This window comes from Rousettus aegyptiacus, unplaced genomic scaffold (assembly GCF_014176215.1).
Source record: "Rousettus aegyptiacus isolate mRouAeg1 unplaced genomic scaffold, mRouAeg1.p scaffold_m13_p_17, whole genome shotgun sequence".
Lineage (NCBI taxonomy): Eukaryota > Metazoa > Chordata > Mammalia > Chiroptera > Pteropodidae > Rousettus > Rousettus aegyptiacus.
Window position 1 is genome coordinate 17,858,450 of NW_023416292.1, and position 25,923 is coordinate 17,884,372.

The window sequence follows — 25,923 nt, forward strand, 5'->3', positions numbered from 1 at the left end:
GCAGGTGAATGTTCTCAGGGCAAACAGGTGATGGGTTCAAACAGCCCAGTTTTACCTGGAAATGTTTCTTGCGGGAAGGGGGAGGGGAGGGTGACCATCTACTCTCTTGACTGACTTGAAGGGCTGTGTATGTAGAAAAGGGACCAAAATGGACCTGTGTGGCCGCCATAGTGCTAGAACCTGGAGCAGGGAGTGGATGGGCCATAGCGAATGAGATCACCGCTCAGGGTAAGGAAGGGATTCCTAACAGCCCAGGAAACGCTGGGTTCTCATGGCTGCGCGCTCGGGCAAGGACATGCAGGCAGTGCGGTGGAAGCCAAGCCAGGTGCGGTGAGGTAATGGCTAGGCGGTTGGGGGTCAAGAGTTAGAGAAGCCTTCTGGTCCTTACCACACCTGTTGAGGTGCCTTGCGGCCATCTTTTCCCTCTTCCCTGCACATCCTTTGCTTGTTAGTGGTCTTCTTAATGAGCGATGCCTGACACTGAACGTGCTACGCCGTTTCATGGTGGAGTGTCGAGTAGGGCAGTGACACCTTTTGGGTTGGACCCCATGTTTTATGAGTATGGTCTAGCCCACGTCAAGTCTTGCACTCAGGTCTGAAATATGCCATTTTGATGTTTGATACTGAATTTAAAGTCAACCAAATCCCTGTGATTTCCTTATCTGAACTGCTACCAAGGTAGATCTCCAATATACTGATATTATAAAATGGATTTTTAAAAACCAGGACTTTATACTGCTACATTTTTTTCTCATTAGTTTCAAACTATGCTACATTGACTGGGGTGGGGGTGGGGGTTAGTTCTGAATGCCGATTCCATCCACTAAAGCAAAAAACGCTCCCCCCTTTGTGTCTTCTCTGTCTTTGGAAGCATTTCTCCTATGTTTTCGTCCAAGTTAGGACAGGCTTTGGCAAAAAAGCTCTTGGGACCGTCCTCCAGCTGAAACAGTCCTAGGCTGGAGAGGTAGGGAAGGCCTTCATGGATGTCTGACTCAGCTTTTTTTTTTTTTTTCTAGAAGTAACCTGGAATGAACTGAAGTAACAATCTTGGGGCAATGTTGTTTGGTCAGTTACAAATCAGCCAGTTTTTGTTAATATCCTGACCATGTTTTTCCACTTTGTCCTTGAAATATTTTAAAAAATCTTGCCGATCCTACACACACACCCGTTGATATGTTATCTGTTTTTGCCTTATGTTGACTTGACTGGATCAGCCTTTTCTTTCCAAAGGCCCACAAGCCATTTCTTTATTCTTTGTGAATTTAGATTAATCTTTGGTGTAGAGAATATTCTTTACATATGATTTTATAATTTCCAGAAAACAATGTAGTGGTTCACTAATGGTTTTAAAAAACATTTTTGGGTGTGTGTGTGTGTGTGTGTGTGTGTGTGTATGTATATCTCTATCTCAAGACAAAGCAACAACCCACCGACCTGAAATTAAATTCGGACTATGTTTTCAACTTCGTTCCAGAATTTGGGTGTCTGCGATAGCTGAGTTCAAGGCTTTTTATTACGCCTCCCCCAAAGGCAGCGCCTTTATTGTGCCTTTCTCAAAGCCACTGTGTCCTTCTCTAGATAGCCTTTCTCTCTCCTGGAGTGTGGACCCTGTGTGAGGCTGGACGGGGGGATGTGACCTGCCCTCGTCTCAGCCAGGAGACTGAACTCTGGCCCCAGCCCCACCCTCGTTACGTGCTTTGCAGTTTTTGTTTTCACCTTGTTGAGGAAACAAAACGCCTCCCAGTCCCCTGGCCTCCCTCCCTCGCCCAGACACGCCACATAGGAACCTAAAGGAAATTGTACGGAAAGGAAGGGCACCGCCGATAAGCCTCTGTGGGCGTCTGTGCAGGCGCACGCCGTCTGAATGACAGGTTTGCATGTAAACAGCCGCAACGCGTGAAAATAGTTTTTAATCTACTTGAAAGGCATCTTCTCAAAGGGAAATCGAGTTCCCTCCAGGTGCGTGGAGGCTCTTTGAAAGAGGCGCCTGCAGCCCAAACGCAAGCCATTACGAGAGCCCACTTCTCTCGTGACCCTTCTCGCCTCTTCCCTCGGCACCAGCCCCCTGCCCCTCCCTGTTTGCGGACTTATCTCTGGAGGGCTTTTGACTGGGAAGAGGGAACAAGGAGCTGGGAGAGTGACGTTCTCTCTTTCCCTGAAGATCAAGGTCGAGTTTCATCAGTCGGGCTCGGCTTGACTTTCCGCTGAGTGTCTACCTACTTCTGCTTCCCGCCTTCCCTTTCGAGACCTCCCCTGTCGAGGCGGCCGGCTCTGCCTCGCTTCTCCTTTTCCAGCCTCCCTGTCACTCCCGACTCCTCCCCGCCCCGGTCCCGTGCCGCTGAGGGGCTCAGCTTCGACGCCGCGTGGCACGCTCGTCCTGCCGTTTCGTGTTAGGTAGCATCAAGGATTTTACAATTAGATCGAAATTTTCATTGTGGTAGAATAGACATAACATAAAATCGACTATTTTTAAACCAGAGTTCTGTGGCATTTAGGTACATTTACCTCGTGGCGCAGCCACTGTCCACCTCATCATCCCAGGCAAAATCTGCGCCCACTAAACAACGACTCTCTATTCCCTTTCCCCTAATTTTGAGTAGATAAATAAGAGAAGAATGCATTATAAAAAAATAATACAAGTAAGTCCAAGTCCTCTTTGACCGTCATTGCTAAATCCTCCCTTAGAGTTAATGACTGCATACGTGAGTAATAACATTTTGTATGTAGCTTTTACACAAATGATACATGCATGGATATAGATCAAATATGGTACAAATATTTGCAGTGATACCATTTTACTGATACTTGCTGTTCACTCAAAAACAGATCTTGGAGCTCATTCCCTGTCAGAAATCTACCTCCTTATTTTAAGTGCTATGTACTATTCGCAGTTTGACCATCATTAGCTAGTCCCCTGTGTAATAGTTTCCAGATAGTTTTCATTACATATAGTGCTGCAGTAAACATGAGAAGGAAACAAATATAGGTGTTTTTCAAGAGTAAATACTTAAAAACAACTGCAGGGTTGTAGGATAGGTGTACCTTTAATTTTAATAGAAGCCACTGCATTACCCTACGAAGTGGCTGCACTAATTTATGCTCCACCAACAGTAGCTGAAAATATCTGCTCCCCCCATCCCTCGACACGTGATGCCAATAATAGATAGATTGATCAAGTAATGACTTTCGGCCAGGCTCAGTTCTGAATGCTTTATATGTATGGAATCATTTAATGCTCATGACAAACCACGGAGGGAGGTGCTAACATTATTACCCCTTAACACGCCCAGGGAAGTTGAGGATCTCTCCCTGGGCACACGTTAGCAAGTGGTGGAGCCAGGGGTTGGACCCCGAAGGCCAGACTTCGGAGCCCGTGCCCTTATCCACTTTGCCACTTTCCCTGATTGCTGACCATCTGATGGGTTACCCATGATGCCTCTTGTGCGCTTTAATTTGCATTTCCCTGATTGACAGTTGGGGGGGCATCTTTTCATGTTGCTTCATTGGCCATCTGCATTTTCTTTTTTGTGTGTTTGCCTGTTCATGTTTTGCTCTTTTTTTTCTTTTTTTTCTATTGGGTACTTTATTGATTTGTAGTTTAAGAAATGGTTCTGACTTTTTTAGCGAAGGATTATTATTTATACCTTAATTAAAATGATCAGTACAGTCAAGCGTTAACTGAGTCTAGACCCTACCATAGCTGTGAAAGGCAGGACCTATGAAATCAAAATATTCTTGCCGATATTCAAGGAACTTTCACACAGACGCGAACATGCGTTCGTGTATCACATAATGTTTTTATTGAATGATACCTCTGAACCAAGCACCGTGCAAGGAACATCACAGGTGACAGAAGGCTTAGTAGAGACCTTGTTCAAAACAAAGTGCTATTACCCTTTACAGTAGGTTGATCTATAATGATGCATTACTAATTGTTTTCACCTGCTTTTGCTAATAGCCCTGTACTAAAAACATGCAGACTACCAATTAACCAACATGAGAATCTGCCAGTGTAAATATTCTTAGAGTTTATCTATTACTAGCCTTCTAGAGAGGAAACTACTCTCAGAGAATATTTATTTTAATCTCCTCTTCTCTCCTTTTCTTCCTTTTCTATTTCCTTCTTTTTGTTTAAAATTTTTTTTTTCTGGGATGTTAAGAGATGGTGCTCTGTGTAGAACAGTTGCTAAGAATCACAGATGGATATTTTGAACTACTATGTCTGAGAAAATGTGGTAGCAAACTGAAAACTTTAGGAATGAGTGCGCTTTTAAAAGAATTATGTATTTAGGTAACACATGTTAATAGCATTATGTAAATTTCAGGTGTCCCACGTTATAGTTGGATATCTGTATACTCTGGTGTATGCTCACCACCCAAAGTCTGGGTTCCATCCGTCACCATAGATTTGAGCTCCTTTACCCATTTCACCCCCTGCCCCTCTGGTGGTCACCATGCTGTGTATGCTAAGTGAAACAACTCAGGCAGGAAAGGACAAAAACTATGATTTCAGTCATATGAGGAATATAAACCAAAAAAGTAACACATGAACTAACAAAACAAAACAAAAGAAAAACAAACTCATAGGTACAGACAACCAGATGAGACTAATTGTACTTTTAAAACGAAAGCAGACCCAAAGGACTTTGTGTGTTGTGAGCACATTGTTATTCTGAGCAGAAGGGAAAAATGTACTTTCCCCGTTTGGTATTGATGCAGAAAAGCTCCGAAATGCAGAACACTTAAAGGCTTCAGTGCTCAGCTCCGTGCACTGGGCAGGTGCGTCCCAATCAAACCTGAAATCTCGAGGAACTGGTGCAGACACGGCCATCCAGATAGCTACGTTTTCTTCCCCGAAGCTCACGCACCTGCTGAGCCCGCGGGCAGCCTTGTTGAGAGTGCGTTCCTGACCCTCTGCCTCAGGTCAGCATGAGATGACCAGACACTGCCCCCTCTCCGTACTCCTTCTCCTGTCCTTCCTCTACCAAGAGGCCAAGTCCAGGCTGCCTGGTCTCTCGTCGAAGACGCCTTCCCTCATCATGTCTCTGGGTCTGGACGAAGGAGAGTGTTCATGGACCCAACATCAGTGTTTCCAGGGAGGCCGGCTGGGTGACAGCCCAGGGGCAGGCGGTTAGCCAGGGCAGCTCAGGGCGCTGTGCGGGCATCTCTGCGGTTGGGGGGGCGGGGAGCGGCGAGTCCGCGGTGCCCTTGTGGTCCCTCGCTTCTGCTCGCCAAGCGCACGGCCCGCAGCGTGGTGTCCCAGGGGTTCGCCGTGTAGCGCACGTAGAAGATGCAAAGCCACAAAGTGCGACTTGGAGCCACCCTTTGAGTGACTTCCTTGGAAAATATCCCTGGAAGATGAGCGACTTGACTCGCCACTTATAGAAGACACAAATCATTAAAGGATGGGACTGTGTAATCAGTCTGCCAGTAAATAAAACTGATTTGGCATCTGTTGTGTTACAGAGAGCACTGTCCTCTGTCCTCTGTGTGCTGGGGCCTCTGATGCGGCTGCTGACGTCACAGCCTCGGGGTCGGGAGGCAAGGCGGAGGCCTCTGGGGCAGGGCTTCTCGGCTGTTAATGTCTGTGGAAACCACAGGAAGACCGGGGCAGTGGGGTCGTGACTCGGGAGGTCTGCGTGGGGCCCGGGGCAGTGGGGTCGTGACTCGGGAGGTCTGCGTGGGGCCCGGGGCAGTGGGGCCCCGAGTCCATGCCGTTCCTCGCAGCCTCACGCTGTTCCCCCACCAGCACGCCAGCAGCCACGTTCTCGCCTGACGCTGGCATTTCCTCTTGACTGGAAGCACCGTTCGTGGAGGCCGGAAGGGTTTTGGACTGCGCGTCCCTGTGCCTGGGTTCCCGTTCTGCCAGGCGTTAGATGGTAGCCTTGGAGAAACCACCCGTGGAGTCTTTGCTCCAAGCATTATCATCAACCCATCTGTCACCTCACCCCCAATCTCTACAAACACCGTCTCCCGCGCATGCATCCAGGGATGCATCCAGGGGGGTCCGTGCCGGCCAGCGGGGGGCTGGGGAGCGAAGCGAGACTTGTCGATTTGTTAAGGCTTTGCTTCTAAAGGACCTCGCTATTGGAAGGAGTGTTTTTCCGTTTTGGTTTGCATTTGGTTTTGATTTTAAGGAGAAACAGTTTGGAAGTTACGCATTGGGGCCTGCTCCAAGGCCGGGGTGAGAAGAAGGGGCGGGTGTGGTAAGTGGATCTGTGAGGCCCCGTTTTTATGGAGACGAGGCAAGAGCACAGGGAGAGGGAAGGAGAGAGGATCGAGTTGAAAAGAGAAACTGCGAAGGCAGAAAGTAAGAGATTGCGTTGGCCGGGGAAGGCAGTAACCGGGGCCTGCGCCGGTGTTTTGGCAGCAGGCACGGAAGCACAGGAGATTCGAGAGAGATCGTGCGGACATGTCAGGAGTCATCGAGGGACACGGAGTGAAGGGATCGCAGGGGGAAAGAGAAATCAAAGGTGCATTTTATGGCGAAGGTGCAAACTGACAGGGGCTGCAGATGGTGTTTATTTGAGTGGGAGGCCTGAGAAATCAGGCCGGGGCAGGAAGACAAAGCCTCTGAGGTAAAGTTTTGTAACAGTTGAATTTTTAAATATCGGCGAGTAGGAAATACGGGACAGGGAGTCGGGCAGGAGACGCAGAATGCCAAATGCACAGAAGACAAGCGCCTTCGGCAGCGAGGTAGAGCCTGCTGGTGTCAGCAGGGGAGACACCCGTGGGGTCAAAGGAGGCCTCACTGCCACCTCCGTGGTCGGCTGACAGGTGGAAGCCTCGGCCCACGTGCCCTCCAAGGCCCGCTCTTGCAAACCCAGCACCTGCGCCCGTTTTAACTGTGGCGTCTGGACGTGCGTGTGGCTGGCAGCATGAGGGCACAGAAGCTTCTCGGAGGCTGAGTGCCTCTGGACAGCAGCGCCGTGTGTGGAGGAAGCCACCAGGCCGCACCGTGCCCACAGGCTTCTCCAGTGGAGGCCCGGCCTCAGCAAAGGGCCGGAAGGCACGGGATGGTGAGTGAAAAGCAGCGGCCTTGTCCTTAGCTTCGCCCTGCAGCCGGAGGAGCGTGGCATCCTTGAGGGCGCGCCTCACAGAGCCCCAACTATGGGCGGTGTGACTGGCCGAGGGCCCCGGCGATGGGCAGTGAGGTCCATCGCTGCCCGAGCTCCTGCCGACACTCCCCGCCGGCTGCTCGCAGCCGCTGACGGGCTTGTCGGGGATGCCCAGGCACACCTGCTCTCGGGGACAGGGGACTCCGACAGGCGCTTCAGCTGGAGGACCCCTTGACGGCCTTGCCTACACTTAACCTGTGTGCGACAGCACAGCTCTCTAGAAGCTTCCACTCAGCCCTCCCTCCCCGTTGCTCGGGGCCAGGCGTACGTGGCGTCCTGACAGCTCTCCCATCCCTCCTCTCTCAGACATTTCCCGGAATGAAATCCTGGTGTGTTTAATTCTGAGACTTCTGCTTCTCAGGGGGCCCCGACTCTCACAAGTGGGGGCCAAGGGGGGCAGAGGAAACGAGCCAGATTTGTATCCTTTAATGATGTAAATATCAGAAAGGAAAAGGATTCTTGGGGAAACCCCCACATGGAAGAGAAGGTGAGCCCGAGGTGCAGGAAATGTCGAGAAGGTGATTCTGGGAGTCCTGTCTCTCAGGCCCGGAGCCTCTCAGCCTTTCCATGACTTCTCGCTGCCCCTCCCTACACCCACCCGCCATCTCCACCATAAGCCACCAATCTGGATCGCAACCTCCTAACGTAGAAGGGGGAGCCCCTCTCCCCACACCAGCACCCCCTACTCCCTGTGGCCTGCTCCGTCGTCTTGCTCAGCACCTGCCGCCCTGTGACATGGGACATAACTTGCTCGCTCCTCGTCTGTCTTCCTTCACTAGAATGGGAGTTCCCCCCGGAGAAGGTGCCCAATGAGTAGTCGCTGAATTAATGAATAAACGCAAGTGGCAAGAGGCTGTTGGGAGGAATACAAGGGCGGGAGGAGACTGAGACCACAAAGGAAGATATTCTGACGGGCAAAGGCGGGAAACACAGGGTAGAGTCAGAGCACGTGGTGGCGGGAAGGCGGGGCTGGCTCCGAAGTCGGGGTTCTGCCCATGAGCACGAGGCCGCCTGTCTGCGCCTCAGTCCCCTGCCCTGCAGAGTGAGGCTGGGATGTGTGGGTGTCCGCAGGGGTCTGCTGCTGCTTGCAAAATCAATTAAATCACAGAAAACCATCTCAGGTGAGGGGCCGAGCCCCTGGGCTGGAAACGGCTGCAGGATGTGAAATCCGGGGAGCAGAGGATGGAAACAGGGCTGGGGGTGAGTGGGCAGCATCCTCGGGCCGGGGGCGTGGCATGGCAGGGGGCGTGGCGTGGCGTGGGGCGTGGCGTGGCGGGGCGGAAGTAGCCAGAGGACGGAGCATCCTTAATGGGAAATAAGTAGCGATGTGTTTCTATGTGCAGGGCACCCACGTTGCTCCAGAAAGAAATGAGAAGAGATTATGCAGGAAAGGAACTGAGTCTGTCAGGAGCTGAGAGAGAGAGAGAGAGAGAAAAGAAGTGAAAAGGAGCTGTTTGTTGCCCTTTGTTCAGGTTTTTATCTCAAGAGGCTGTTTATAAAAATGTTCCCTCTCGTCCGGCTCCTTCACTCCTGCCTGTATGCCTCCCTCTCCGGCTCCCGTTTGAGTCAAAGCTCTTCTCTTGATTAAATAATGAATAAAAGCTCTTTCCAAGTCTAGCCTTCCTAGTGCGAGGGAGAAATTACAGAACTATGTTCATACATATACATGCAAAACAGCCTGAGACAAAGAGGCTCAAGATAAACAGGTTTCTAGTTGTTTATTTTTAAAAAAGAAATGTCATTCATAAACTACACTTAGAAACAACATTAATTCAAAACTAGGGCAAACCCAGCTCTAAGTGGGGCTAAATAGTTTGATTTAATAAAGATCTTGGATTTAAAAGCTTCTTTTTTATTTAAAATTATAATAAGTATTTTAAAAGATGTGTTGGGGGCTTTCTCCTGCAGGGCGGCTGAGCTTCTCATGCTCCCATCCACGCAGGAAGGATGATCTAATTCCTGACCAGCGACCCTCTTTGGCTCTCTTTCCTCCAGGCTCCTCATTTCAGGCAAAACTGTGCGCAGTGTGCCATCGGCACCGCCGCTGTATTTCGACTCTGGAAGAACTGTCTCTGCACACTCCTCCCCATGTTAAGCCTCTTTACTCATGCCTCACAGCTGTGAGGGGAGTGGCTGCCATGCCTTCCACCCACTCCGTACCTCTGGGGTGTATGCGGGTGGTGGCCTTTATTTATCCCATTCTCTGCTCTGGATCTGGAAGAGAGTCCCTTTCCTCTCCTCACTCATAAACATGACATACGTAATGGAATTTTGAAACGAAATTTTACAAAGATCCTAAAGGCAAGGAAAATGATTTCAGTGGCATGAAATGAATGAACAGATAATGTATAGATGCCTGAGTCCTAGTGAGCTCATGGTTAGTTACCAATTGGTTGATCGCATTTGTAGGGTCACAGATGGTCCTGTAACTGGGGGACTTGACAGAAGGACAATTCCGAAAAGTTCCTCTGCAGATACTGGCTAGCCTCTCTCCATCCATCCATCCACCCAACGATTATTTATTGACCGAGTAAACCGTATAGTTACGGGGACATATAGGTGAGCGAGAACAGCAGCTTCTCTGGCCTCGTGGGGCTTGTACTTGAGTGGGGGAGACGGACATCAATTCAATATTCGCCTTAATGAACAAATAATAGCAAACCGGGGGAAGTGTTAGATGTGTGTCCGTGAGTCGTCGGTAGAGAGGTGGCACCTGCAGAGAGGACACGGGTGAGACTGGACAGGACTGAGGGACAAGTGAGGAGGTAGCGGGCCTGGGGCACGGCCTCCCATAACCCTGGCGCATACGCACATTGGATCCTCAAGCCTTGTTCCTCTGTTTCCCACCTGTACTGGATTTGGAGTACGGCTTAGCTATGTCTTCATGGAACTGGATAGATGAGGAGAATTACAGGACGGGAGAGCGGCACGAATTCTTGGACAGTGGCCCACGGCCCTGCCGTCCAAGAACGTTTCTGTCCAGCCCCCCCAGTGGACACGTGTTAGGACACCGGCCTCGTCATTTCACGCACGTGTGCGTACATCTGGACACGAGACGGAAGCGAAGCGTTCTCAGACACCCCATGTGGCAAATTTTAGAGCTGTCACCTGTGGGACAAAGGTAGGGTGCAGGGTTTGCCTCATCCCTATTCCGTCCTGTGTCCCCAATGACCCAGGAGAGGGAGGCGTCGTGGGTGGTGGGAAGAGATGGGGCTTCTGGTCGACCCAAGGGGAGGCGAAGGGAAGTCAATCAGTGTAGCAAGGAGAGTTTTCTCTTTTCTCCTTGAGTTAGACCAACTTTCCTTGGATAGCCACACTTCCCACATGGGCTGCAGGGGAGGATCTGTGGAAAAGAGAGGCTCTAGGGTGAAAACAGATAATGTCAGACGCGGATTTCTGTCAGGGGACAGAATTTGTGCTCCCAAACTAGGATGACGAATCCATTGTCACACGTGTGATTGAGCGCCTTCCCTGTGTCCAATATCTCGTGTAGTACGAGTTATGGGTGGAGGAGGGTACACGATGGAATAAGGGAGAAGCGACAAGTGTGGTAGCTCTGGCCCCAGAGAGGCCTGATGAGACAACAGAGAACAAACTGAGATCGCAGACAGTAATGCGATATTTAGAACAGCATCTACTTTTGGAAAGGTAGTGTCTTTTAAGACTTTGCTCTCGTTACCTCTGACCTCTCGTATGCTTCACTGTTTATCACGTTCGTAGCTTCTTGTCAGAGTCCCATCGCTTGATGAGTACGTCCACAGGGGCAGGGGTCTGTGCCAGTCGTGTTCAGTGACGTATCTCAAGCACCTAGAATGGCGCCACGCAAAGCAGACACTCAACGAGTATTCGTTGAGTGAATGAGCGCACGCCCTTCGGAATTCCGTGACACAGGGCTGATGTGGGTCTCTCTGCACGGAGAGCGGCATGTAATAAGAGGCCCCCTGTGCCCTGTTTGTCTCGATCTGTCTGCATGACAGTTCTTCCAGTGCCTCCCACTGGCCTTGCTATGACACCCTCCTCTGCGGTCCCCCATCGATGACCCCATTCAGGGCAGAATCTCGGTACTTGTCACTGATCTCCCCAGGCACTCTGCTTACACCAGCTTACTCTTCAGGGTGACTGAGCGCTTAGGAATGGGCCCACTCATTTATAGTCTCCAAATTAAAAAGTTTTCTTCTTCAAGTATACACATTTCCTACTCTCAACAGATAGGGGAATTGGCGATGGGAGCCTAGGGCACTCCTAGGTTATATCGACCGTCGCTAGGGCAGGTTCCCTGTGTAGACATATTTGGTCCATTTCAGATGGAAGTGACAAGAACCAGGGATGCTGGGCTGGCAGTTGGGCTGGCTTCCCAGATATCCCTGTTCCTGGTCGCCGGAGGACCAGCCAGGGTCACGCCTTGCTGCACAAATTCACGTTCCAAGCATTGCCAGTGGCAGAGAGCCTGGGTCTTTTCCAGGACCTGGAGTGTCCCGCCCCAGCCATGTTCGCCCTTGCCCCTTCCTGTGGCTCCCCTTAACGTCCCCTGCTCTCACACGGCTCTGCCCCAAGGTTAACTGGCATCTGGATTCGTGTGTTCTCTCCCAGCCCTCTTTCCGAAACCCAGGGATGCATTTCTCTTCATTATTTGTTATTTTCACCTCTGCCGATGATGCGTTTCACTATGCAGCGTGTCGTGGGAACCCTACTACTTTGCTAATATAAAGTACAAAATTGAACCTAATTGGGAACAAAAATTAATTATATAAGAAAGAATTTCTGAGGGGATGTAGAGATGAATCTGGGTAGCTGTCACAGGGAAGCTCCCAACGAGGAGGGAAGAGTTGGATAAGGTCTCAAGAAAGATTTGGAGCAGTTGTGGGGGGCAAGGGATGGCCCAGATACCACAGAATGTGTCTGGCCACTGGAGAAGGGATGAGCCTGGAGGAAAGGTCTGTGTTGAGCAACAGAGCAGAATAGGAGACTTGGTTCCTCTCCACACTGCAGTCTGCTGGTCTGTCAGCTAAGCTGGCAGGTTTTCCCTGATAGGAACATTGAAACAGACGAAGAGATTAATAAACCAGGTTCAGGGCTGAAGAAGGACAGGAGAACTCAGTCAGGACTGGTTTGAAGCTCAGGAGCAGATTTAGAGGGCGCGGAGAGAAGGAACTGGGCATTGCCTAGTCAATGAGCCCAAGGCAGAGGAAGGCCAGCGATTTCACGTCTAAGTAATCCCTCTGTGCCTCAGCTGTCTCAGCTGTAAAATGGGGAGAGTAACAGTGTCTCCCCCTTCTTTCTCCTCCTATCATCATCAACATCACCATCACCATCACCACCATCATCATCACCATCACCACCACCACCACCACCACCACCACCACCATCATCATCATCACCATCATCACCACCATCATCACCACCATCACCATCATCACCACCATCATCATCATCACCACCACCATCACCACCACCATCACCATCATCACCACCATCACCATCACCATCACCACCACCATCACCACCATCACCACCACCACCATCATCATCACCATCACCACCATCACCACCATCACCACCATCACCATCATCACCATCACCACCATCACCACCACCACCATCACCACCATCACCATCACCACCATCACCACCATCATCGTCACCACCATCATCACCACCATCATCGTCACCACCACCACCACCACCACCACCATCATCACCACCATCGTCATCACCATCGTCATCATCGCCATCATCATCTTGAAACCCTTTATCTCTCTGCATCCGGGACATCATGTCCTCTAGGTTCTCTTCCTACCCTTCTGAGCTCTCTCCCTCAAGCCTTCTCTGCAGAATTTTCTTCCTCTGCTGTACTGATGAATGTTAAGGTGTGGCAGGGACAAAACCAGACCCTTTCCTCATCTACGATGACAGCCAGCTACTTATATGGATGTTTAATTAATCCGCAGAGCTTAAAAAATGTCCTAAACCAAACTCTTGCCTCCCTATCCCAAACCTCCCAACTAATTCCTTATCTGGCTCACTCTATTTCCACAAATGGCACCACAATTCGGCACGTTGCTCAGTTCTAAAACCTGGGAGGCTTTCTTGACTCTCCTCTCTCCCTTACACCTCGTATGCAACCCATCAACCAGTCCAGCTCACCCCACTTCTTAAACCTATGTGGCACACGTCCCCGCCCTGACTCCTTCGGTGCCGCCGCCCTTAAGCTGCCATCTCAGGAGCCTCCTAACCAGCTCTGCCTGTTTGTCCTGCTGCTGCTGCACTCCAGCGTCCGCCACACACAGCCAGGGGAAACCTTAAGTAATTATGTTGGATAGAGTCCAGCTACTTCTTGCTACGGTCTCAGTCAAACACAAACGGCTTCCTCTGGCATGCAAGCCAGGAGGACCCAGCTCTCCCCACCTGTCCCACCTCGTCCCCCACCTCTCAGCCCTCTCACCTGCCGCCTTTCAGCTGCCCTGGCGCCCCTCCTTTCCTTGAACCCACCCAGCTCGCTGCCACCCTAGAATGACCAGCCATGCTTCCTGAGAGTCGCCTCCTGAGAGTCACGTGGCAGGCCACGTCCTGCTGTCCATGATTCGGTGTGACCGTGGCCTCTTCACGAGGACGTCCCGGTTACCCCACCCATGAGGAGCCAACCAGCCACGCACTTCCACGTCGGCCAGTTTTAACCCTCCGCCCACACGCGTCACCGGGTAACGGTCTCCTGATGTCCGTTTCCTGTCTGACGATGTCCAGGCCCTGGAGACAGAGACCGTGCCTGTCTCGGTCATTTCCGTTTCCTTTGCCTCCAGTGGCGTCTAGCGCAGCGTAAGTGCTCAATAAATATTTAGTACATTCGTCGAAGTCATTTTTTTAATTATTATTTTTTAAATGAAATGTATTGGGGTCACATGGGTTGAAAAAATTATATAGGTTTCAAGTGTACAATTCAATAATACATCATTCACATACTGCGTCTTACGTTCACCACCCAAAGTCTAATCTTCCATCACCTTGTACTTGACCCCCTTTACCCTTATCAACCTCTCCCCTTCCCCGTTTCCCTCTGGTAGCCACTCAACTGTTGTCTGTGTCTATGAGTTTTTGTTCTTGTTCATTCGTTGCTTTTAGTTTTATGTCCCACATGTGAGTGAGATCATGGTTCTCAACCCTTCCGCCTGACTTACTGCGCCCAGCATGATAATCCCCAGATCCATGGCAGTATTTCATCTCTTCTTACGTCTGAGTAGTATTCCATAGTATATACATGTACCACGCCTTCTTTATCCAGTCGTCTATCAAAGGGCACTTGGGTCGTTTCCATGTCTTGGCCACTGTGAATAACGCTGCAGTGAACACTGGGGTGCGTGCATCTTGATGGATAAATGTTTTCAAATTTGGGGGTTAGATACCCAGAAGAGGGATTGCTGGGTCATACGGTAGCTCTAATCTTAAATTTCTGAAGGACTTCCACACTGCTTTTAATGTCTGCAACAGTTTACATTCCCACCAGCAGTGTATGAAGATTCCTTTTCCCCCACAATCTCTCCAATACTTGTTATTACTTGTCTTGGTGATAATAGCCATTTTTACAGTGTGAGGTGGTATCTCAATGTGGTTTTGATTTGTATCTTCTTAATAGCGAAGTTGAGCATCTTTTCATATGTCTCTTGGCCATTTTTATGTCTTCCTAGAGATGTCTGTTCAGGTCCTCTGCTCATGTTTTAATTTTTGTTGTTGTTGTTGTTGTTGAGTTTTAAAGAACTCAGACAACTACACAAGGCAGTATAATCGAGTAAAAGTACAGTGTTTGAGTCTACACATAAGTGAAAACCCTGGTTCTGCCTGTGCGATCTTGTAACCCTGCTTGTCACCCTAATTATAGCTGTGTGACCTGGAACTTACTTCTCAGCTGCTCTAAGCCTTGAGTTATTCATTCGTTAAGTAGAATACCACTTTTCTTGCTGAATTTTGAGATGATGACGTGAGATAATGAATGCGTGTAAAACAGTGTGCCCGGACCACTACGAGTCCCCAACAAATATTACCTATTTTTATTAACACTGAACCTTTGGGTGGCAGTGGAGACTGAGGTCTCACGGAGTGGACAGAGGATTTTTGGGGAGAAGCCCTTAGAGCAGATGCAGAGTGGGGGACAGGAAACAGCCTGCCACCTGCCTCCACTTACCCGGCTGCCGCCCCGTTAGTGCTGCTGTTGGCCGCGCCGTCAAAACTACGTACACGATTCTGGCACATTCTAACGGGGCCGGATCAGGTCTGAGAAAGGCAACGAGAAGGCAGGTTATCGATGTCTGTTTTAGGGCCTCCGCGGGACCCAAGCCGAGGCCGGGACAAGGATCCAGAAGTGGCATCAGCCAATGGATTCTCTCACACAAGGAAGACACACATTGAGAGGCGGTGGCAGGCCAGCGAGGTAGCTTTGGGCTTCAATGCAACCATGCAGACAAAGCTTCGAGCTTTAAGGAAAGCACGTCCGGGTGCTTTCCTTCCCGGGCGGCATGTGGGCCTACCATCTAAGAGGTGTTTGGGACCTTGGTTTATATTGATGGAAAGAGTGGGAGGAACCCGAGGTAGGCAGGCACACGCGGCCACGCCGTCTGGTCCCTGTGCAGACAGGAGCTCTTTGTGACGTGCTTGAGACAGCGGGGAGGTAGCGGGGAGGCACCGGAGCCCTGGGGTCACTCTGGGTGGCCCGGCAGGTGCACAGCCTGGTGGAGAGCAAAAGGCCCCAGTCGGGAGCCGGGAGAAGGTGCTGGAGGAGCTGCGGGCCCCGGCCCAGGCGTCTCTCTGGTTCTCCTTGGGCTTCACACTCGCCATTGGCAGTGAGGTCCCTGATGTGGGGTCACACAGACACCTGGGGCTGTGACACCCTGCAGCTCTGCAGGGGGCCCCGAGCTGAATCACTGTTTGCTGAGCTCCTACTGGACTAGAAGCCCCTGAGGTCAGCAGCCGTGTTTGGTTCACCTCTGGATCCCCAGAGCCCAGCACAGCGCCCGGCACTCAGGGGTCCCATGGTGGTGGTATTGATGAAAGGGACAGCTCTCTGAGAGGGCCAGGAAGGCGAGATCCAGAACCACGTGTGGGTGGGGAGTCAGTGGGAAAAACGAACGGACACCTAGGGCCTGGCCCCCACCCTGCTCTGACGCGGCCAGACGGTGACAGCCCCTCACACTGCTCTGGACTCGGTGAAATCCAGCCGGCTTTCAGCATCGCTGTGCAGAGGCGAGGCCTCCTGGGACCTGACCATGCTGTTGCTATCCAACCCCCGCCCCCCACAACCCCCGACTGGTCCCACCTCCCTCTGCTCAGTGAACAAAATCAAACAAAGGCGTTTGGGGTCGCCAACAGAGTCACTCATTCATTCATTCATCCATTCATTCATCTACTCAACTAGCGTTCAGGTAGCCTCTGCTTGCCCCAGCCGAGATTCCCTGGGCAGTCCCACAGAAGGGAGCATCCTGCTCCATCCGTCGGAGTGATCTAGAAAGCTCTTGTCATTTTCTCAGGCCGGGGTGATTCCAAGTGCTCCCCCTCCAAGCCTGTGACTCCTGGGGACCACGCGTGTGCAGGAGGTGGGTTGTCCACTGTGTCCACCCCGGACGCCTGGGCCTCCCTGCACTGGCCCGGGACACCCCGGGACCCCAGCGCACAGCGGTGCGAGGGCTAATTCGGCACAAAGCATCCACTGTGTGATGTTTTAGTTACCGACACATCAAAACAATGTTCTCAGAAGCCGGTCTCCTCTCTCCGAGATGCCCGTTCTACGGTCCTGCTAAGGGTGGAAGCTGAGGAGGAGGAGGGCTCGGCCCTCTGGCTTGTCGCACTAATTTATAACTTATGTCGCAGCAGCAATTAGTGTGTTCTGTTTACATTCCTTCTTAACACTTTCCCCAAATCCCTGGGTATTCGAGATGGCTGGTGTATTCATGCCTGGCTTATTGGAGGATTTGAGCCTGTCCCGGGGGAGAGGGGTGGGGGGTGCTGGTGGCAGAAGATGCAGAAGGTCGGGATGTCCTCGGCCTCAGCCACGGAGGCTGCATCTTGCTAGACGCACGGGGTCCTGACAAGAGCACCTGCCTCTCGTCGTCTGGCTCACGTTCGCTCGGGGCAGGGGAGCGGGGCACCATCGTCTTCCGATAGAAGGGAAGGGGCCTGGGAGTGAGGAGCCTCGCTCACCACGTCCCGTCCACGGGGGCGTCGAGCGTGACCGGCCTCTGTCCAGGCAGGCTCTGAGATGGGCGAGGAGGTGAGGCGGAGGTCGCGTGGGAGGAAGACAGGAAAATAAAAGCAGGAAGGGGGAGAACGTGTGGCTTTCTGGGGAACACCGTGTTCTTTCTGTTCAGCACACCGCCTTCCCGTGGGTGTGACGAGTTGACAGGCTGATGTAGATGGAAACAGAAGTGTTTGTAAAGAGGCCACAGTGCAGGATGGAGGCCAGGCGGTGGAGAGCCGTGGGGTGGGGGCGGGGGCGGTGGGATCCTGGGAGGGCCGTGAGAGGCAGGGCCAGCCGTGGAAGGAGGGAGGGAGGGAGGGAGAGAGAGCGGCAGGGCAGGCAGGCCGGCATGCTGAGGTCTCCCCCACCCGCCCCCGGGGGCATCAAGAGTCCCGGCAACAGTGAGGGGGGCGAGTCCTGCAAACTGAGACGGCTCAGGAACGCTCCGCGCCTGTCCAGTCCTAAGCGTTGGTCATGCTTTCCACGACTCTTCCGAGCGACTCTGGGGGAAGGGTGGTGTTCGTCTTACATTGTAGATGTTCCCAGGTGTACCTGGGAAGCAGGAGTGAGCAGCATTCCCTGAAAACTTGGGTGAATCGAAAACCCGACATCTGAGTTTTCACTGTGAGTGTGAGTGAGTGTGTGAGTGTGAGTGTGTGTGCGCGCGCGCAGTCAAAATTCAGAGCCAGTGGCACATCTGGTGATAGCAAGGTTCCTATGAAACGGACCATGCTGCTGATGATTCTGCTGAACAGAGAACATTTTTTCCTAAGGCCACGTCTCTCGTTCCTTCAGGTCTAAACGAAATGTCTGAGCAACACACGTGAGCGATAGTGCCGGGGGGAACGGAGAAATGAGACAGTTAATAGGAAAAAGCATTAGGTTTGTTTGAGTAAGAAAGAAGACAAGACAAATGTTAGCTATTTCGTGATGAGACCATCACGGACTATTGCGGGAGGAGATGGTTTCAGTGATGATCGGGGACCCAGGGGACTAGCTGGGTGGCCGACGTGGGGAGGAGCTGACTGTCACGCCCGCAGACTCGACGCGATGACGCCTCCCGGCCCAGGGCATGGACCCGCAGAGTTTTTTTTCTGTAGAGGTTGCAAATTGAACCAAGCCAGCCACACTCCTTTATCCTGTCCCCTTCATGCCCAAGATGACCCATTTGAGAGAATATTGGCCTGGGATCGAAGGTCAAGGTCATTGGCAGAATGAAACTCGTGGGCCCCCAAGAAGTCAAACCCATGACCTTAAAACCTTGTCGCCATAGTTCTCTAAGCAGCTTCCCATGATACTTCCTCATGACTTGGGGCAAGAGGGCTCTTTGTCTGATACTTCTAGAACTCACGGTACTTGAGCTGATGTGGAATTTCCCAGAGTTCCGAGGGACGCGAGTGTGTGGTGTCGAGATGTGTTACTTAAATAAAAGTGGCCTTAGCGCGACCCGCACGTCAGTGTTCGATAAGTATTGTTCAAACAGATGAATGGACTGTTAGATGGAGAAGCACCCCAGGGTGGAGAGAGGCCAGGGGTCAGTTATTGGATTTGTGATTTATGCATAAGAGGATGACTGGAGAGGCTTCAAGTCTTTTTTCTTGAGTGCCCAGGAAAAAGCAAGCCCAAAGCAAATCGAAGAGCAATTACTGAGCTGCACAAGGAAGTAAGTCCTCTGAAGCAATTCAGAGGCCAAAGCGAACAAAATCCAAGAGTTTGGGGGACCCCAGCATTCCAGGGGAGGAGGGGCAGGCAGAAATACAGAGAGTATTAAGGAGTCGAAGGAGAGTGAAGACTCAGATCCAGCACAACGTAGAGGGGAGCCCCAAGACTCCTTGCCACAAAAGTATAAATAAATAAAAAGCAAGAAAAAGGTAGCAGGGGAGGATCCCACGTCTAAAACTCCCAGAACTTGAGCCGGCGTGGGGTTTTGCACAGTCCCGAGGCACGTCGGCCTGTGGATTTGGAAGTGCGACCTGAACGAGAGGGCCCCGTGCTCGGAGCGGCTGGGGGAACGCGGAGCCAGACAGTGGCAAACAGCGTTGTCTGCCGTGGGCCTCGGAGCCTCTGAATGAGACCATGCGCACCGTCAGCCTCTGCAAGGAAGACGCGGCGCTGGCATGGTCCAGACTCAGGTGACGCGACAACGCGGCTCTGCACGGAGCATTTGACAGAGCAGGAGTTCAGAGGACGTCCCGCAGGAAACGTTGCATGCGCTGCTTTCGCGGGGGGCCTTTTCGGACTGTGGCCGTGCCGCGCGCTGGTGGCAGTGGTGGGAACCGTGTTAGGGGAATGGAAGGTCTAGCCCTCGACCTTGTCACTTGCCGCCCCCGTGACTTCGGACATGCTCGGCAGCCTCCCTGGGCGTCATTTTCCTCCGACGGCAGATCGGGGGGCTGGGCGATGTCGAGGTCTCATCCTGCTTCAGGTGTTCTCACTCTCACCGTCTTCCTCTGAGTGCCCGGGGCCACGTGCATGTTAGGGCGCGGCCGGATGCCATCCGTCCAGGGCTCACTTGGTTTCCCGTCTCCCTCAGTCAGCTAAGTCCCGGGAGGGCGGGGTCTGCGTCCGTTTTACCTGTGGTGTCGTAACCCTCGTACCCACCTGGGTACCTGCAGCGCAGAGAAGCGCGACTCCGCTGGACAAAGGCGCGAGTGGGATCCTTTCTGGAACACCGCTGTCGTATCCTGCCTGCCAGGAGGAGCGAGGGAGCACTCACCTGCTGGACGTCACTCGGGCTTCCTCCCGTGGCCAGTCGGCCCGACGTGCACGTCCAGCCGCAGGGACCACGCAGGCATCCCGGAGAGCGCCGGCCTCGCGTGGGCGTCCACAGGGGCCCGGGCGGCTGTGGGTTCCTGAGTCCCACGGACACTGGAGGCAGGCTCCAGAGCAGGGTGGCTCCGTCCCCGCCACGGGGACCGGCCCCCACAGTCACGCTCCCGCTGGCGAAGCTCGCACATTGTCTTCCTCACAGAGCCGTGGCCGCCTGAGCACAGAGCTGACTGCTTCATCGTCAGCTTCTGCAGACTTGGTGGCTGGCGGCGAGAATCTATTTTCTCCCACTAAATTAATCACTGCTGGGCGCCGATCTCCTGGGGCTCCCCCAGACCCACACCAGTGCGCACGCTCACATGCTCTCGCTTCTCCTGTGACCACGGTCCCCGCTCCGCCCTGTCCCTGCCCCTTCCTGCCTTCCCCCGTGGGGACATCCCGCCTCCCGCCTCTCATGCCTTCCCACCCTCTGCAGATACGGGGCTGACACAGGGGTTGGCATGGACACCGCCCAGGTGTCTCTGGGAACGTCCAGAAAATGGGACGCTCGCGCCTGCCTCCTGCCCGAAGGGATGGACGAGGAAGGCAGCTGCGAGTCCCGTCTGCCAGCTCTCTCTCGTCCGACTTAGGTGTTTCCAAGGTTTTCCTAGGGAAGGGGGGTGGCAGTAGAACCGCTCCTCGTGGAGGACTGTCCCAGCGGAAGCGGCTCTGACGTGAAGGCTGTGTGGCGGTCACGTCCGGCCTGTATTCGGTCAGAACTCATGACACGTTGCCGCTTACTGCCTGTGAGGACCTGGGTATTATTCATTCACCTGGCTTTCCTAAGGCAAGACTTTATCTTGCTTCATGAGACCTCTTTGAGCTCCCCACTCCCTCGAGGGAATGAGCTGTGAGTGTGTGTGTGTGCGTGTGCATGCATGCACGTGCACACTTAGTAATGGAGAAGGACGCAGCAGCTCGTTCAGCAGCACGCCTTCTGCTCTGGACTGGATGTTTGTGCCGCCCAAACGCCGAGTGCCACATCCTAACATTCAGTGTGGTGGGCCGTAGAGGGGTGATTAGGTCACGAGGGTGGAGCCCTCAGCATGGAATTGGTCCCCTTGAAAAAGGGACCCCCGAGCTCTCTTGTCCCTTCTCCCATGAGAGGACATAGCAGGAAGATGGCCAGCCATGAACCAGGAAGCAGGCTCTTACCGGACACCCAATCTGCTCAGCCCTTGATCTTGAACCTCCCAGCCTCCAGAGCTGTGAGAAATAAATTCTGTTGTTTATGCCCAATCTGTGGTGGCCTGTCACAGCCGCCTGAATGGACTGAGACTCTTTGGGATCCTTCGAGCCCTGTACGAAGTCGGTCAAGTAAGTAGACAGAGAAAAGGGGAAGCAGGCCCACAGACCCCATCCCCGCTGGTGCCAACCCCTCGCCCCCAACTCGCCCACGGTGTCTGGGAACCGTAGTTTGGAGCGGTTTGAGTCTCGCTGCCCAGAGGAGGGTGGCCCTGCTGTTTGATGGGTTCCCTGTGGCTCGGGCTGCACGTGGGAAGCTTCCTGGAACCGTGGGATCGTTAGGTTTGGACAAGAGGAAGAGGGATGCGTTTCGTGCCGCCCCCCACGTCCAGTGCCCGCAGCGTCTGTCCTCGGGGGGAAGGGCGCCAGGCTCCCGTGTCACTCCCATTGCACAGGAGTTTGCCGGGATGGCTCCCCAGTACACCCCTTCCCCCGAACCCTCGGAAGCCCAGGCAGCCCGGGAGGGAGGGGAGGCGGGCGCAGAACTGACACCCTTCGCCAGGCAGGCACCCTGCAGAAGGGCTTTTCTCTCTGCAGAGTTCCGGCATCGTGCCTGATCCACGCCTTGCATCTCACCCGAGCCCATCCTTCCGTCCTACAGGGGAGAAGGTGGTAGGAGTCGGGGGGTGGGCACTGCCTTCCAGTGAAACGGAATCTGAAATAGCGGAATCCGAAATGAAAGGTAAACGATGCCCCTTAGGAAAACCCGAGGCAGATTTAGAGATGGGGAGAGTGGCGGCTCCGAAGCCACCCTCCGTGAGAGGGTCTCGCCTCTCTGAGCTGAGTCTGTGTGGGACGCAGAACCCCACGCCCCTCGTCCCCACTCTGTAGGGTCCTTGTGGGGGTTTAGGAGCTTGCAAGTCTAAGCACCTGGGCCCTGGGGAGGCTCACAGTAAGCGACAGCTCGATTATAATATTCATCACCACAAATGAACACTGGCAGCAATTAACATCTTAACTTTTCAGTGTGTCCTTATGTTTGCGACTCCAGGCTCAGCTCCAGCACCAAGAGCCTGGTTTAGCAAACTCGATTTCTGCATTTATTCCTCAGGATTAAAACCATCCTTGGTGGGGCGGGGGGGAGTCCCACCTGATTCAGGAACCATCATCTCTGGTGACAAAAACACCATTCAGTGAGCAGCACCTACAAAGCGCGAGGGCTGGGCTCAGGGTCACGGGGACAGCATGGAAGACCTTTGGCGGCTGCAGCTGTGGACAGGATGAATACATTAGCAGTAGCCCTGGTTCTGGGAGGGTGGACGGAGAAGTGTCTGTCCTCGGCTCCCTCCCCTCGGCCCGCCCTGAGACCCTGAGCCCTCCGCTCAGGTTGCAGGGGGGCTGCGGCAGAACAAGCTTCTAGTCTCTTCCCTCCCTTCTCCTGTTCCAGCCTCATTCCTGCCTTCTGCCCCTGCCTCTTCTCCCAGAAAGGGTAGTTCAGCTCGGTGGTGTGGGATTCTGGCTTAGCAGGGTGAGCTGTCTTTCTCACAGGGGTGCATGTGGACCCCTCGGTTCCAGAGGAAGTCACTTCTGAAGTCACCCATCCCTCGAGGGAGCAAACGCCCATCCCCCGGAGGGCGGGAGAGAGGGGCATGCTGTGTGAGAGAGAGCAGAGGTACACGTGATCCGACTGCCCCTCCTGGGCGCGCTGAGAGGTCAGCAAGCTGCGGACAAGCTTCGACGTCGTCCTCTGCCCTCGCCCCTCCGGCCCCCTCTGAGGCGAGTGCAGTTTGCAGGGTGAGCCAGCTCCTCCCTTGTGGGCTTCAGGCGCCTCTGGGCCTCGCTGGCGTGCCCAGGAGGTCAGCTTCCTTGTTGCCTTTTCAGACTCAGTGTTGACATGGCCCGTGTCTCCTGTCTCCTAGTTCGTGGCTCAGACTTCACTGCTCGGCCAGCATCACTGGTCCAGTGCTGGGACCAGTTCTCCTCCCCTCCGCCCCGTGGCGCACAGCAAGAAGGGTATCGGCTCAGAATTACAGATTTGTAAATGAAAGGTGGGCTCACCCTTGGCCTCTGCTTTGCCTTGGTCCCCTCCGCCGTCCGGCCCCGGCCCCGGCCCTTCCGTCTGTGTGCGCCCGCCGCCCTGTCCACACCTGCAGCCCCAAAGGTCTTCCTAGGTGCCGGGCGCTATTCTCAGTGCTTACTCTGTAAAGCCCTCCAGTCCTCGGGACAGCCCTCTGAGGTTGTCCCCAGGGTTATCCCCATTGGCACAGAGGGGAAACTGAGGTCAGGTTGGTTCCCGAATTCGCCAAAGGCCACACCGCTAGAGATGGGTGGCACCAGGATGGAAAGCCAGACGGTTTTGCTTCAGGGGCGTGCTCTTCCTGCCACGCGAAGCCGTGTCTGTACGCAAGGACGCGTCCAGGACAGACGAGCTGCCTGCTGCTCGTAGGCACGTGCTGGCCTGCGGTCCTCACGGGGTCCCTCGCTGCCCTCTGCGCCACGCCCCCTCCGGACCACGCCCCCGCGCCCCGCCCCTCAGGGCCACGCCCCGCGCCACGCCCCCTCCACAGCCTCCGCGTACTCTGTCTCCGTCCCTCGTGCCTGTCCCCGGCCGCAGAGCTTTGCCTCAAGCTGTCTCCTGATTTCCCCCCTCGCTCTCTGGCCTGCCTTGGCGTGGATGTTTCAGCTGTCATTCTGTCGGCATCTCTCCCCCATGTCCTGTCAATATCTCTTTCCCTCGCTGCCCGTTTCCCATCTCCACGCCCCCCTTGGTTCCCTTTTGTGTCTGTCTGTCTGTCTGTCTGTCTCTCTCTCTCGGCCCCATTCACTGCAGCAGGGCGTCTCCGTCTGTGTCTCTGCTCCCTGTACCACCCCCTCTGCCTGTGCTTGGACGCTCAGCTGTAGACGGGGACCGGGTTCAATCCCAGCCCTGTTCCTTGTCAAGGGACAGCAGTGAACTCGGGCACTGCCGAGGCTCGAGACAGAGCAGCTCTGTAGTTTAAGAGACGTCCCGGTCTCCTGGGACAGAACGACTTCTCTTGATTTATTTATAGACCCGGGGGCAGGGGAGTGCCCCGCCCGCAGATGGGGCAGCTGAGAAGGGGCCTCCGTGGTTCTCTGCGAGGACGGCCCCTCGAAGCGGAGGCCGAGTCGTGTGCAGGTGGCATCTGTGTGCCCACGGGGTAGCTGTCTTCCCTCGGTGCCCTCGGGTGGACAGAAGTGTGGTGGCGGAGGCCTTGCAAATCCCGCGAAGGGCAGCGACCTTAGATGCCACGTCGTTTGTACCCACGTCGCCCCTGCAGATGAAACTCTGAGGCCAGGGCCTTGAAATGACCCCAGCGGAAGCAGAGTCCAGGCCTGCCTTCTCCCTCTGCAGGGCTCTCTGCGCCTGCACGCCGCCGTCTAGTGAGGGCCGTGCGGCCGAGAGCCGCGTGGCCCCTGGGTCCTCCCCGTGGCCTGTGTGTGGACGGCCGTGGCCGGGACTCACTCACACTTTCGTGCTGGCGCCTGTGGTCTTCCGGGAAACCTTGGCCTCTTCCAGCCTGGCTCTGATCGCTGCGGCCTCAGCGCCCCTCGTCTTCAGTGTATGCCTGCCAATGACATTGGGTCTGTGGCATCGTCTGGGGGCAGCACCTCACGATCGGATGAACTCGTAGCCGGGCACCTGGCCTGCCCGGTCGAGCCGTATTTTGATGACAGACATCATCAGTGTCACTGCCCACCTGCCCCGCAGCTAGCCGGGCATCGAGCTGCCAGGCGGTGCTCAGCGAATCTGGGGTAGGGCCCAGAGAGCCTGCGCCTGGCAGCCGGTCCCACGGCACGGGGAGGAGGCACGACGTCTGGGAAGCTTCACAGGGGGCGAGCCCAGCGCCCAGACACCAGCGGTGCAGGCGGGGGCCGCCTGGTGAGACTGCAGAGAGCTCCCCCTTATTCCACCCTGACCCCTACGGGTCAACTCGATTCATAGTCAGGTGAGGGAAACTAGTTGGAAAACTTGTCTTTTCTTGAGCTTCTTGGGCAGTGTTTTCCTCACATCCGGCTGCAGAAGGGCGCCCACCACACGGGCAGAGCCCTGGGGGTGCGGACAGACACAGCTGAAGGGGGCGCAGGGGGCGGGAGGACCTCAGTCCCTCCCCAGAACGGGAGGACAGCACAGCCAGCCGCTCGGCAGCTGTCCATCCGGCGGGGCGCGTGGTCTCGCCTGCTGGCACCTCCTTGTCTCCCTGCCTCCCAGAAGGGCGAAGCCGTGTTCCCCAGGGACCCTCTCTCTAGCTTTCCAACCCGCACCACCGTGGTCGCCCGCTTGGTCTTCCTGCCTCTGCTGAGCCCTTTGGTCTTAAGCCAGTTTCGCTTATTCACCAGCCAGTGCCACCTCTGCCCCTGGGTGCTATCCCTGAGCTCTCCCTTGGCCCAGGGCCCTGCAGCTGCCCGCTAGCCCACTCCTAGGTGCTGCTCCCAGGACCATCTCTGGGTAGGGAGAGGAGCAGAGGGGCCAGACAGAGGGGCGGGCAGGTGGCGTGGCAGGATTGTCCCAGCACCATGTCCCCCCGAGGGGACCTAGCTCTGTGAGCGGCGGAGCAGCAGGGAGCAGTCAAG

At 54.2% G+C, this 25,923-nt stretch overlaps 1 protein-coding gene across 5 annotated transcripts in view; it reads left to right on the top strand.

The window, feature by feature from the left end:
• The window catches only part of TNR (tenascin R), a 313,783-nt gene that overhangs the window by 29,855 nt on the left and 258,005 nt on the right, over nt 1–25,923 (top strand). The gene's annotated exons all lie outside the window — the stretch shown is intronic.